Source organism: Mirounga angustirostris, unplaced genomic scaffold, assembly GCF_029215605.1.
Source record: "Mirounga angustirostris isolate CCGP_5_RB_7025 unplaced genomic scaffold, mMirAng1.0.hap1 SCAF_10, whole genome shotgun sequence".
NCBI lineage: Eukaryota > Metazoa > Chordata > Mammalia > Carnivora > Phocidae > Mirounga > Mirounga angustirostris.
This window is the reverse complement of record NW_026991718.1, coordinates 89,391,544-89,406,867: the sequence shown is the minus strand read 5'-3', so window position 1 is coordinate 89,406,867 and position 15,324 is coordinate 89,391,544. Positions and strand designations below refer to the sequence as shown.

The 15,324-nt window shown below is 38.9% G+C and overlaps 1 non-coding gene across 1 annotated transcript; it reads left to right on the top strand.

Annotated features, from left to right (window-relative positions):
- The first annotated feature begins 14,765 nt into the window (after positions 1–14,765).
- Positions 14,766–14,867, top strand: LOC123841018 (U6 spliceosomal RNA). Its single transcript, XR_006790154.1, has one exon. It is a non-coding gene; the product is annotated as a U6 spliceosomal RNA (small nuclear RNA).
- The last annotated feature ends 457 nt before the right edge of the window (positions 14,868–15,324 follow it).

The window sequence follows — 15,324 nt, the reverse complement described above, 5'->3', positions numbered from 1 at the left end:
TCCCTTTTTTTTCTTTCTTTTTTTAAAATCCTCTTTTCTTTTTTCAAATAACTTATCAATTCCTTTTATAATTTTTTTTTATAATTTTCATCATTACAGTCATATTCCATCCCTTCATCATATCAACCCTTATTGTGTATATATATAAGTTTTTCTTTCTTTAAAATTTTGGGAGGCACTATCTTCTAACAGACAAAAATATGCCCAAAATCTAGTGTGTGGCACTGATCTATGTACCAGCCTGAACATATTTGATTACATTCCGTTTTTTTTGTTGTTGTTGTTTTGTTTTGCTTTGTTGGGTTTTTTTCCTGTTTTTATCTTTATCTTTTTCTTTTTTCTTTTTTCTTTTTCTTTTTTCTTTCTTTCCTTTCTTTTTCCCCTGGCTTCAGGTCTTTTCTGATTTGTTTAGAGGATATTTTCTGGGAACGTTGTTACCCTGTTAGCATTTTGTTCTCTCATTAATCTATTCTCCTCTGGACAAAATGAAAAGATGGAAAAAATCACCTCAACAAAAAGAACAAGAGGCAGTACCGATTACCAGGGACCTACTCAATACAGACATTAGTATGTTGTCAGATCTAGAGTTCAGATCATCACTTTAAAGATACTAGCTGGGCTTGAAAAAAGGATGGAAATTATTAGAGAAACGCTTTCTGGAGAAATAAAAGAACTAAAATCTAACCAAGTCGAAATCAAAAAGACTATTAATGAGGTGCAATAAAAAATGGGGGCACTAACTGCTAGGATAAATGAGGCAGAAGAAAGAATCAGTGATATAGAAGACCAAATGATGGAAAATAAAGAAGCTGAGAAAAAGAGAGATAAACAACTACTGGATCACGAGGGCAGAATTCGAGAGCTAAGTGATATCATAAGACGAAACAACATTAGAGTAATTGGGATCCCAGAAGAAGAAGAAAGAGACAGGGGGCAGAAGATCTATTGGAGCAAATTATAGCAGAGAACTTCCCTAATTTGGGGAAGGAAACAGGCATCAAAATCCAGGAGGCACAGAGAAGCCCTATCAAAATCAATAAAAATAGGTCAACACCATGACATATAATAGTAAAACTTACAAGTCTCAGAGACAAAGAGAACTCCTGAAAGCAGCTCGGTAGAAGAGAAATGTAACCTAGAATGGTAGAAACATTAGATTGGCAATAGACCTATCCACAGAGACCTGGCAGGCCAGAAAGGACTGGCAGGATATATTCAGAGCACTAAACGAGAAAAATATGCAGCCAAGAATACTATATCCACCTAGGCTGTAACTGAAAATAGAAGGAGAGATAAAAACATTCAGGACAAACAAAAACTGAAGGAATTTGCAAACACGAAACCAGCCTTACAAAAAATATTGAAAGGGGTCCTCTAAGCAAACAAACAGCCTAAAAGCAAAATAGACCAGAAAGGAACACAGACAATAGACAGTAACACTCACCTTACAGGCAATACAATGGCACTAAATTCATATCTTTCAATAGTTACCCTGAATGTAAATGGGCTCAATGCCCCAATCAAACGACACAGGCTATGAGATTGGATAAAAAAACAAGACCCATCGATATGCTGTGTGCAAGAGACCCATTTTAGACCCAAAGACACCCCCAGATTGAAAGTAAGGGGGTGGAAACCATTTACCATGCTAATGGACACCAAAAGAAAGCTGCGGTGGCAATCCTTCTATAAGACAAATTAGATTTTAAACCAAAGACTGTAATAAGAGATGAGGAAGGACAGTATATCCTACTTAAAGGGTCTATCCAACAAGAAGATCTAACAATTGTAAATATCTATGCCCCTAACATGGGAGCAGCCAATTATATAAGGCAATTAATAACAAAAGCAAAGAAACACATTGACAACAATACAATAATAGTGGGAGACTTTAACACGCCCCTCACTGAAATGGACAGATCATCTAAGCAAAAGATCAACAAGGAAATAAAGACTTTAAATAACACACTAGACCAAATGGACTTCACAGACATATTCAGAATATTCCATCCGAAAGCAAAAGAATACACATTCTTCTCTAGTGCCCAAGGAACATTCTCCAGAATAGATCACATCCTAGGTCATAAATGAGGTTTCAACTGGTACCAGAAGATTGGGATCATTCCCTGCCTATTTTCAGACCACAATGCTTTGAAACTAGAACTCAATCACAAGAGGAAAGTGGGAAAGAACACAAATACATGGAGACTAAAGAGCATCCTACTGAAGAATGAATGGGTCAACCAGGAAATTAAAGAAGAATTAAAAAAATTTGTGGAAACCAATGAAAATGAAAACACAACTGTTCAAAATCTTTGGGATGCAGCAAAAGCAGTCCTAAGAGGCAAGTATATAGCAATACAAGCCTTTCTCAAGAAACAAGAAAGGTCTCAAATACACAACATAACCCTACACCGAAAGGAGCTGGAGAAAGAACAGCAAATAAAGCCTAAATCCAGCAGGAGAAGAGGAATAATAAAGATCAGAGCAGAAATCAATGAAATATAAACCAAAAGAACAGTAGAACAGATCAACGAAACTAGGAGCTGGTTCTTTGAAAGAATTAACAAGACTGATAAACCCCTGGCCAGACTTATCAAAAAGAAAAGAGAAATGACCCAAATCAACAAAATCATGAATGAAAGAGGAGAGATCACAACCAACACCAAAGAAATACAAACAATTATAAGAACATATTATGAGCAACTCTATGCCAGCAAATAGATAATCTGGAAGAAATGGATGCATTTCTAGAGATGTATCAACTACCAAAACTGAACCAGGATGAAATAGAAAACATGAACAGTCCTATAACCACTAAGGAAATTGAAGCAGTCTTCAAAAATCTCCCAACAAACAAAAGCCCAGGGCCAGATGGCTTCCCAGGGGAATTCTACCAAATACTTAAAGAAGAATTAATACCTATTCTTCTGAAACTGTTCCAAAAAATACAAATGGAAAGAAAACTTCCAAACTCGTTTTATGAGGCCACCATTAGCTTGATCCCCAAACCAGACAAAAACCCCATCAAAAGGAGAATTACAAACCAATATCGTTGATGAACACGGATGCAAAAATTCTCACCAAAATACTAGCCAATAGGATACAACAGTACATGAAAAGGATTATTCACCACAACCAAGAGGGTTTTATCCCTGGGCTGCAAGTTTGGTTCAACATCCACAAATCAATCTACGTGATACAATACATTAACAAAAGAAAGAACAAGAATTATATGATCCTTTCAATAGATGAAGAAAAAGCATTTGACAAACTACAGCATCCTTTCTTGATCAAAACTCTTCAGAGTATAGGGATCGAGGGTACATACCTCAATATCATAAAAGCCATCTATGAAAAACCTACAGCAAATATCATTCTCAATGGGGAAAAACCAAGAGCTTTCTCCCTAAGGTCAGGAAAATGGCAGGGATGTCCACTATCACCACTACTATTCAACATAGTTTAGAAGTCCAAGCCACAGCAATCAGAAAACAAAAAGAAATAAAAGGCATCCAAATCAGCAAAGAAGAAGTCAAACTCTCACTCTTAGCAGACGATATCATACTTTATGTGGAAAACCCAAAAGACTCCACTTCAAAACTGCTAGAACTCATACAGGAATTCAGTAAAGTGGCAGGATATAAAATCAATGCACAGAAATCAGTGGCATTCCTATACACCAACAACAAGACAGAAGAAAGAGAAATTAAGGAGTCGATCCCATTTACAATTGCACCCAAAACCATAAGATACTTAGGAATAAATCTAACCAAAGAGGCTAAGTATCTGTACTCAGAAAACTATAAAATACACATGAAAGAAATTGGGGAAGACACAAAGAAATGGAAAAACGTTCCATGCTCATGGATTGGAAGAACAAATATTGTGAAGATGTCAATGCTACCTAGAGCAATCTACACATTCAATGCAATCCCCATCAAAATACCATCCACTTTTTTCAAAGAAATAGAACAAATAATCCTAAAATTTGTATGGAACCAGAAAAGACCCCGCATAGCCAGAGGAATGTTGAAAAAGAAAAGCAAAGCTGGCAGCATCACAATTCTGGACTTCCAGCTCTATTACAAAGCTGTCATCATCAAGACAGTATGGTACTGCCACAAAAACAGACATGTAGATGAATGGAACAGAATAGAGAGCCCAGAAATGGACCCTCAACTCTATGGTCAACTCATCTTTGACAAAGCAGGAAAGAATGTCCAATGGAACAAAGACAGTCTCTTCAACAAATGGGGTTGGGAAAATTGGACAGCCACAGGCAGAAGAATGAAACTGGACCATTTCCTTACACCACACACAAAAATAGACTCCAAATGGTTGAAAGACTTCAATGTGAGACAGGAGTCCATCAAAATCGTAAAGGAGAACACAGGCAGCAACCTCTTTGACCTCAGCTGCAGCAACTTCTTCCTAGAAATTTCACCAAAGGCAAGGGAAGCAAGGGCAAAAATGAATATTGGGACTTCATCAAGATAAAAAGCTTTTGAACAGCAAAAGACACAATCAACAAAACCAAAAGACAACCGACAGAATGGGAGAAGATATTTGCAAATGACATATCAGATAAAGGGCTAGTATCCAAAATCTATAAAAAACTTATCAAACTCAACACCCAAAAAACAAAGAATCCAATCAAGAAATGGGCAGAAGCCATGAACAGACATTTTTCCAAAGAACACATCCAAATGGCCAACAGACACATGAAAAAGTGCTCAACATCACTCGGCATCAGGGAAATCCAATTCAAAACCTCAGTGAGATACCACCTCACACCAGTCAGAATGGCTAAAATTAACAAGTCAGGAAACGACAGATGTTGGCACGGACGCGGAGAAATGGGAACCCTCCTACACTGTGGGAATGCAAGCTGGTGCAACCACTCTGGAAAATAGTATGCAGGTTCCTCAAAAAGTTGAAGATAGAGCTACCATATGATCCAGCAATTGCACTACTGGGTATTTACCCCAAAGATACAAAAGTAGGCATCCGAAGGGGTACATGCAACCCGATGTTTATAGCAGCAATGTCCAAGGAAGCCAAACTTTGGAAAGAGCCAAGATGTCCATCAACAGATGAATGGCTAAAGAAGGTGTGTTATATATATACAATGGAATATTATGCAGGCATCAGAATGAATGAGATCTTGCCATTTGCAACGACGTGGATGTAACTGGAGGGTGTTATGCTGAGCGAAATAAGTCAATCAGAGAAAGATATGTATCATGTGTCCTCACTGATATGAGGAATTATTAATCTCAGGAAACAAACTGAGGGTTGCTGGAGTGGGGGTTGGAGTGGGAGGGATGGGATGGCTGGGTGATAGACACTGGGGAGGGTATGTGCTATGGTGAGTGCTGTGAATTGTGCAAGACTGGTGAACCACTGATCTGTACCTCTGAAACAAATAATACATTATATGTTATGAAAAAAAAAAGGAGAAGATAGCAGGAGGGGAAGAATGAAGGGGAGATATCAGAGGGGGAGATAAACCATGAGAGACGATGTACTCTGAAAAACAAACTGAGGGTCTAGAGGGGAGGGGGGTGGGAGAATGGGTTGGCCTGGTGATGGGTATTAAAGAGGGCACGTTCTGCATGGAGCACTGGGTGTTACACACAAACAATGAATCATGGAACACTACATCAAGAACTAATGACATAATGTATGGTGATTAACATAACAATAAAAAATTTTTTAAAAACTTGCATTTAAATAATGCATGGTTCAAAGAGAAAATTACCAGGAATATTAGAAAATACTTTGAATTGGGAGGGGGGAAAGATGGCGGAGGAGTAGGGGACCCTATTTCAACTGGTCCCCAGAATTGAGGTGGATATCTACCAGACCACTCTGAGCACCCGTGAAACCAGCCTGAGATGTAAGAAGATCTGGATCTCTACAAACAGAATATCGCAGGCAGCTGGCTTTTTTTTTTTTTTTTTTTTTTCCGCAGGCAGTTGGTTATGAGGTATGAAGCAGAGAGCTGTGATTCTGCGGGCAGATATCGGAGGATAAACAGCAGCGGGAGGGTGCCTGCATGTGGGGATCCTACACCGCCGGTGAGTGACAGCCTTGCGAGCTGCAGACAGGGCACAGACTCGCAGACCCGTAGCGTCGGGAAAGGACTTTAGGGCAGCCAACAGGGTGGAAAACTAGACCAGCGGGGTCACGCGTATATGAACCGCAGCCCCCCGACAGATACCCGGAGAGACGGTCGCATGCACACAAAGTGCAGCCTCTGAGATGGAAACCCGGTGCACTGGGGTCGGGCTGGTGAATTGCAACCCCCCAGGGTGGAAACCCCAAGCAGCGCAGTCCCGTGTGCGAACTGGGAGCGGCTGGCGGTTTTAGAAGCACAAAGGGCAGAGACATGCCCCGACCAGGAGGCAGGACTGAGAGCGCTTCGGAGGGGCGCACAACTCAGGATGCTACAGTTTATAGCAGCACGGACAGAAACGGAGACAGTGTGGCCTGGAGAGCTCACTGAAGAACAGACTGCAGTCTCTCTGCTCTGAGGCAGAGGGTTGGAAATGGTCTCTTCTGCTCTGACTCGCGGAAGAGACGCGGAAAGCCACCAGGGAAAGGCGCCAGAGAACAAAAGCCCCAAAGACTGATTCCCACTGAGCCCATCCCCCACCACAGGGGCGCAGGGCAACTCCACCCAAACAGGGTTGCCTAAGTAACAGTGGGGCAGGCCCATCCTGCAGAATACAGGCTGGGAAAACAAGAGGCCAGCAACCCTAAGGTCCCAAGAAAACAGGTGCATCTTGTTTGGGTTCTGGTCAATAATTTGGACTCTATACATTCCCTCAAACACCCATCAACAGAATGACTAGGAGGAGGAGCCCCCAAAACAGAAAAGACTCAGAGATTATGACTTATGCTGCAGATTTACAAATGGATGCAGATATAACCAAGATGTCAAAGATGGAATTCAGGCTAGCAATTGTGAAGACAATGGCTAGAATGGAGAAATCAATTAATGGCAACATAGAGTCTCTAAGGGCAGAAATGAAAGGTGAATTGGCAGAACTTAAAAATGCTATCAATGAGATCCAATCCAATCTAGATAATCTAACAGCTAGGGTAAGTGAGGCAGAAGAACAAATAAGCGACCTGGAAGACAATATAATAGATAAAAAGGGAAAAGAGGAGGCCAGGGAAAAACAACTCAGAATCCATGAAAATAGAATCAGAGAAATAAGTGACACCATGAGGTGTTCCAATGTCAGAATAATTGGAATTCCGGAGGGAGTGGAGAGAGAGAGAGGACTAGAAGATGTATTTGAGCAAATCGTAGCTGAGAACTTCCCTAATCTGGGGAATGAAACAAACATTCGAGTCCTAGAGGCAGAGAGGACCCCTCCTAAGATCAAGGAAAACAGACCAACACCCTGGCATGTAATAGTAAAACTTGCAAATCTTAGAACCAAGGAAACCATCTTAAGGGCAGTTAGGGGGAAGAGATTCCTTACGTACAGAGGGAGGAACATCAGAATAACGTCAGACCTATCCACAGAGACCTGGCAAGCCGGAAAGGCCTGGCAAGACATATTCAGGGTACTAAATGAGAAGAACATGCAGCCAAGAATACTTTATCTGGCAAGGCTTTCATTTAGAATGGATGGAGAGATGCAGAGCTTCCATGACCGGCAGAAGCTGAAAGAATATGTGACCACTAAGCCAGCCCTACAAGAAATATTAAGAGGGGTTCTATAAAAGGAGAAAGACCCCAAGAGTGATATACAACAGAAATTTACAGGGACAATCTATAGAAACAATGTCTTCACAGGCAACATGATGACAATTAATTCATATCTTTCAATAATCACTCTCAACGTGAATGGCCTAAACGCTCCCATAAAACGGCACAGGGTTGCAGATTGGATAAAAAGACAGGGCCCATCCATATGCTGTCTACAAGAGACTAATTTTGAACCTAAAGATACATCCAGACTGAAAGTGAAGGGATGGAGATCTATCTTCCATGCCAGTGGGCCTCAAAAGAAAGCTGGGGTAGCGATTCGTATATCAGACAAATTAGATTTTAAACTAAAGTCTGTAATTAGAGATACAGAAGGACACTATATCATTCTTAAAGGGTCTATCCAACAAGAAGACCTAACAATTGTAAATATCTATGCCCCCAACATGGGAACAGCCATCTACATAAGCCAACTGTTAACCAAAATAAAGAGTCATATTGATAACAATACGTTAATTGTAGGAGACCTCAATACTCCACTCTCAGCAATGGACGGATCATCTAAGCAGAAAATCAACAAGGAAACAAGAGCTTTGAATGATCCATTGGACCAGATGGACCTCATAGATATTTACAGAACATTCCACCCTAAAACAACAGAATACTCATTCTTCTCGAGCACACATGGAACTTTCTCCAGAATAGACAATATACTGGGTCACAAATCAGGTCTCAACTGACATCAAAAGATTGAGATTATTCCCTGCATATTCTCAGACCACAATGCTCTAAAACTGGAACTCAATCACAAGAAAAAATTTGGCAGAAATTCAAACACTTGGAAGCTAAAGACCACTCTGCTCAAGAATGTTTGGGTCAACCAAGAAATCAAAGAAGAACTTAAACAATTCATGGAAATCAATGAGAATGAAAACACATCGGTCCAAAACCTATGGGATACTGCAAAGGCGGTCCTAAGGGGGAAATACATAGCCATCCAAGCCTCACTCAAAAAAATAGAACTTAAAGAACTAGAGAAAAAGCAACAAATGATGCCTAAGTCACGCATTAGAAGAGAAATAATTAAAATTAGAGCAGAAATCAATGAATTAGAAACCAGAAACACAGTAGATCAGATCAATGAAACTAGAAGTTGGTTCTTTGAAAGAATTAATAAGATCGATAAACCACTGGCCAGACTTATCCAAAAGAAAAGAGAAAGGACCCAAATTAATAAAATTATGAATGAAAGGGGAGAGATCACGACTAACACCAAGGAAATAGAAACAATTATTAGAAATTATTATCAACAACTATATGCCCAATAAACTGAGCAATCTGGATGAAATGGAGGCCTTCCTGGAAACCTATAAGCTATCAAGACTGAAACAGGAAGAAATTGACAACCTGAATAGGCCAATAAGCAGTAACGAGATTGAAGCAGTGATCAAAAACCTCCCAAAAAACAAGAGTCCAGGGCCTGGTGGATTCCCTGGGGAATTCTAACAAACATTCAAAGAAGAAATAATACCTATTCTACTGAAGCTGTTTCAAAAAAATAGAAACAGAAGGAAAACTTCCAAACTCATTCTATGAGGCCAGCATTACCTTAATCCCCAAACCAGGCAAAGACCCCATCAAAAAGGAGAATTTCAGACTGATATCCCTGATGAATATGGATTCCAAAATCCTCAACAAAATCCTAGCTAATAGGATCCAACAATACATTAAAAGGATTATCCACCATGACCAAAAGGGATTTATCCCTGGGATGCAAGGGTGGTTCAACATTCGCAAATCAAGCAGTAACCTCTTTGACCGCCCACAGCAACTTCTTTCAAGATACATCTCCAAAAGCTAGTGAAACAAAAGCAAAAATGAACTTTTGGGACTTCATCAAGATAAAAAGCTTCTGCACAGCAAAGGAAACAGCCAACAAAACAAAGAGGCAACCCACAGAATGGGAGAAGATATTTGCAAATGACACTACAGATAAAGGGCTGGTATCCAAAATCTATAAAGAACTTCTCAAACTCAACACCCAAAAAACAAATAATCAAGTCAAAAAGTGGGCAGAAGACATGAACAGACACTTCTCTGAAGAAGACATACAAATGGCTAACAGACATATGAAAAAATGTTCATCATCATTAGCCATCAGGGAAATCCAAATCAAAACCACACTGAGATACCACCTTACACCAGTTAGAATGGCAAAAATGGACAGGAAAAGAAACAACAAATGTTGGAGAGGTTGTGGAGAAAGGGGAACCCTCTTACACTGTTGCTGGGAATGCAAGTTGGTACAGCCACTTTGGAAAGCACTGTGGAGGTGCCTCAAAAATTTAAAAATAGAGCTACCCTATGACCCAGCAATTGCACTCCTGGGTATTTACCCCAAAGACACAGATGTAGTGAAAAGAAGAGCCATATGCACCCCAATGTTCATAGCAGCAATGTCCGCAATACAATAGCCAAACAGTGGAAAGAGCCGAGATGCCCTTCAACAGATGAATGGATAAAGAAGATGTGGTCCATATATACAATGGAATATGACTCAGCCATCAGAAAAGATGAATACCCAACTTTTACATCAACATGGATGGAACTGGAGGAGATTATGCTAAGTGAAATAAGTCAAGCAGAGAAAGTCAATTATCATTTGGTTTCACTTATTTGTGGAACATAAGAAATAACATAGAGGACATTAGGAGAAGGAAGGGAAAAATGGAGGGGAGATTGGAGGGAGAGATGAACCATGAGAGACTATGGACCTGAGAAACAGGGGGGATTGGTTAGCCCAGTGATGAGTATTAAGGAGGGCACGTACTGCATGGACCACTGGGTGTTACACAAAAATAATGGATCATGGATCACTACATCAAAAACTAATGATGTATCATTTGCAAATATCTTATCAGATAAAGGGCTAGTATCCAAAATCTATAAAGAACGCATCAAACTCAACACCCAAAGAACAAAGAATCCAATCAAGAAATGGGCAGAAGACATGAACAGACATTTTTCCAAAGAAGATCCAAATGGCCAACAGACACATGAAAAAGTGCTCAATATCGCTCGGCATCAGGGAAATCCAAATCAAAACCTCAATGAGATACCACCTCACATCAGTCAGAATGGCTAAAATTAACAAGTCAGGAAACGACAGATGTTGGCGGGGATGTGGAGAAAGGGGAACCCTCCTACACTGTTGGTGGGAATGCAAGCTGGTGCAACCACTCTGGAAAACTGTATGGAGGTTCCTCAAAAAGTTGAAAATAGAGCTACCATATGATCCAGCAATTGCACTACTGGGTATTTACCCCAAAGATACAAAAGTAGGGATCCGAAGGGGTACGTGCACCCTGATGTTTATAGCAGCAATGTTCACAATAGCCAAACTGTGGAAAGAGCCAAGATGTCCATCGACAGATGACTGGATAAAGAAGAGGTGGTATATATATATACAATGGAATATTTTGCAGCCATCAAAAGGAATGAGATCTTGCCATTTGCAACAACGTGGATGGAACTGGAGGGTATTATTTTGAGTGAAATAAGTCAAACAGAGAAAGACATGTATCATATGATCTCACTGATATGAGGATTTCTTAATTGCAGGAAACAAACTGAGGGTTGCTGGAGTGGGGGGTGGGGTGGGAGGGATGGGGTGACTGGGTGATAGACACTGGGGAGGGTATGTGCTCTGGTAAGCGCTGTGAATTGTGCAAGACTGTTGAATCTCAGATATGTACCTCTGAAACAAATAATGCAATATATGTTAAGAAAAAAAAAGAAGAAGAAGGTAGCGGGAGGGGAAGAATGAAGCGGGGGAAATCAGAGGGGTAGACGAACCATGAGAGACGATGGACTCTGAAAAACAAACAGGGTTCTAGAGGGGAGGGGGTTGGGAGGATGGGTTAGCCTGGTGGTGGGTATTGAGGAGGGCACATTCTGCATGGAGCACTGGGTGTTATGCACACACAATGAATCATGGAACACTTCATCTAAAACTAATGATGTAATGTATGGGGATTAACATAAGAATAAAAAAAATAAATATTAAAAAAAAAACTAATGATGTATTGTATGGTGACTAACATAACATAATAAAATTTAAAAAAGAAAAGAAAATACTTTGAATTGAATGAAATTGAAAATACAATATTATGAAAAACTATGGAATCTGAAGCAGAGCACAGACAGAACTTTATTACATTAATATTTACATTAAAAAGAGAAGTCTCCAATCAATGACCTAAGCTTGCATCTCAAGAAAATAGAAAAAAAAAAAGGAGCAAATTAAAATCAAAGCAAACAGGGATGCCTGGGTGGCTCAGTCAGTTAAACGTCTGGCTTCAGCTCAGGTCATGATCTCAGGGTCCTGGGATTGAGCCCCACTTTGGGAATACCTGCTCAGCAGGGAGTCTGCTTCTCCCTCTCCCTCTTCCCCTTCCCCCCCTGCTGGTGTTCTCTCTCTCACTCACTCTCACGCTCTCTATATCAAATAAATAAATAAAATCTTAAAAAAAAAAAAACTCAAAGCAAACAGGGAGGGAAATATAACAATATATCAGAAATCACTGAAATTTAAAACAAAAAAAATAGAGAAAATAACATATAAACATGTTCTTCAAAAAGAGTTTAAAAAAAAAAGACTTTTTAAAAAAGATTTATTTATTTTAGAGAGAGAGAGCAGGGGAGGGAGGGACAGAGGGAGAGAGAATCTCAAGCAGACTCCACACTAAACGCAGAACCCAACATGGGGCTGGATCTCACAACCCTGACATCATGACCTGAACCAAAACCAAGAATCAGACGCTTAATTGACTGAGCCACCCATGCGCCCCTCAAAAAGACTTATAAATCGATCAGCTTCTAGTCACACTGACTAGGAAACATATACAAATTGTCAACATCTGGAAAGAAATATTTTCTAAAGACATTAAAATGTTAATAAAGGAATATTATTCATCATATACTAAATGTGAAAATATAAATAAAATAAACAAATTCCTTGAAAAACACAAACTACCAAAGCTCATTCAAGAAGAAATAGATGATCTGAATAGTTCTATCTCTATTAAAGAAATTGAATGTTTTCTTAAAACTCTTCTAACAAGGAAAATTCCAGGCCCAGGATGGCTTTACTGGAAAATTCTGTCAAATATTTAAGGAGGAAATAATGCTAATTTGACTTAGAATTTTCCAAAAAACAGAAGAGAAGGAAATACTTCCCTAATCATTCTATGAGGCTAGCATTACCCTGAAATCAAAACCAGATATTACCATACCTATCATAACAAGAGACACAAAAATCCTCAAAAATAATTAATAATAATAGTAACAGCAAATCAAATTCAGTAGCACAGAAAAGGAATCATGAATTATGACCAAATGAAATTTGCCCTCAGAATGCAAAGTTGGGTCAACTTTTGGAAATCAATCTATAGAAATCATTATATCAAGAGACTAAAGAAGACAAACCCTATGATCATTTCAGTAGATGCAGGAAAAGCAAAGTTTCACACCCATTTATGATCAAAATATCTCAGTAAACTAAAAATAGAGAGGAACTTAGCTAACCCAATAAAGGATACCTTTTAAAAAAATAAAATCCATAAGAGACATCATAATTAATAATAAAAGAAGGAATGAATGTTTCTCCTTAAAATGATGTTCTCACCATCCTTATTCAACAACACATTGAAAGTCTTAGCTAATACAATAAAGTAAGGAAAACAAAAAGAAATGAAAGGGTCTACAGACTGGTAAGGAAGAAATAAAAATCCCTATATATTTATGTCAAAAATCCCAGGGAATCTAAAAATAATCCACTGTAACTAATGAGTAAATTTAATGAGGCAAGATACAAGGTAAATAATCAAAAATAAATTATATTTCTTTGCATTGCCAATGAACAATGGTCAAATGTTAATTTAAAAATCAATACTCTTTATAATAGAACTAAAAACAAGCATGAAATATCAAAGTATAAATTCATCCAAATATGTACAGTGTCTGTGTACTGAAAACTATAAATCACTTCATGAATTGGAAGTGTCAGTGTTGTTAAGTGGTCAAATTCCCCACCAGCTGATCTATAGATTCAGTGCAATCCCAAAGAAAATCCCTGAAGGATATATATACATTTTTTTTTTTTCTTAATATTGACAAACTGATTGTAAAACTTACATTGAAAGTAAAAAGAACTAGAATAGCTCAAACAATTTTGGACAGGAAGAACAAAGTGGAGGACTCATGCTATCTGATTTCAAGACTTACTATAAAGCTACAGTGGGTTTTGATGAAAGAATAGACACAAAGACCAAAGGAACAGAATAGAGTGCGCAGAAGTAGATTTACACCATGTAAGTATGGACCATTGATCTTTGACAAAGTACAAAAACAATTCAGTGGGGAAAGACAGTCTTTTCAACAAAAGTTGCTCTAACAGTTATAATTCAAGTGCAAAATAAATAAACCTTGACCTACAATTTGCACTGTATTCAAAAACTAACTCAAAATGTATTGTGTAAAATCTAAAATGAGAAATGTGTAGAAGAAAACATACAAAACTTCTAACTGCATGTTTGGTAAAATTTCTTAGATTATGATCCCAAATATCCAATACATAAAAGGGAAAAAATTTTATCAATTAAAAAGCTTCTGCTCTATAAAGACACTGCTAAGGGAATGAAGGAAGCCAGGGGTGCCTGTGTGGCCCAGTTGGCTACGTGTTTTCCTTTGGCTCAGGTCATGATCCCAGGGTCCTGGGATCAAGCCCCAAGGTGGGCTCTCTGCTCAGCAAGGAGCCTACTTCCTTCCCCTTCTCCCTCTGCCTGCTGCTCCCCCTGCTTGCACTCTCAATCTCTCTGTCTCTAATAAATAAATAAAAATCTTAAAAAAAAAAGAAAGAAAATGAAGGAAGCCAAAACTGAGAGAAAATATTTACAAAACCTATATTTGAGGAGGGATTTGTTGTTGTTTCAGAATATTTAAAAAACTCTCAAAATTCCAAAAAAGAAAAAAGTGCTTGCTTCAGCAGCAGGTACACTAAAAATTGAAAGGATACAGAGAAGAGTAACATGGCCCCTGCATGAATTACTCACAAATTCATGAAGTGTTCCATATTTTTACTGGATGAAAGTGGCAAAAGGTATAAGCGTCCAGTGATTAGATAAGTAAGTACTGGGAATGTAACGTACAACATGAGGACTATACTTAACACTGCTAGTGGTACATTTGGGAAAGTTACTAAGAAAGTAGATCCTAAAAGTTCTCAACACAAGGAAAAAACTTTTTTTTTCCTTTTTCTTAAAATCTATGTGTAATTTTAACTGAACCCACTTGAGTTTGCTCCTCGGTGAGTCAAAAACTGCACCAGGTGAGTTGTCCCAGGAAGAAAACTTTATTTGCAGCAAATAAGGAGATCACAGCGAATGGCTTCCAAAGCCCTGACTCTCCCAGAGAGGGTGAATGGTTCCTTTTGGTTAGGGTTAGGATGAATGTTTAGATAGGGAAGTCTTGTCTTTGTATGCAGAGGTGGGGATAAGGTCCTGCATGTGCCTTAAGGAAACATGCCTATACACATA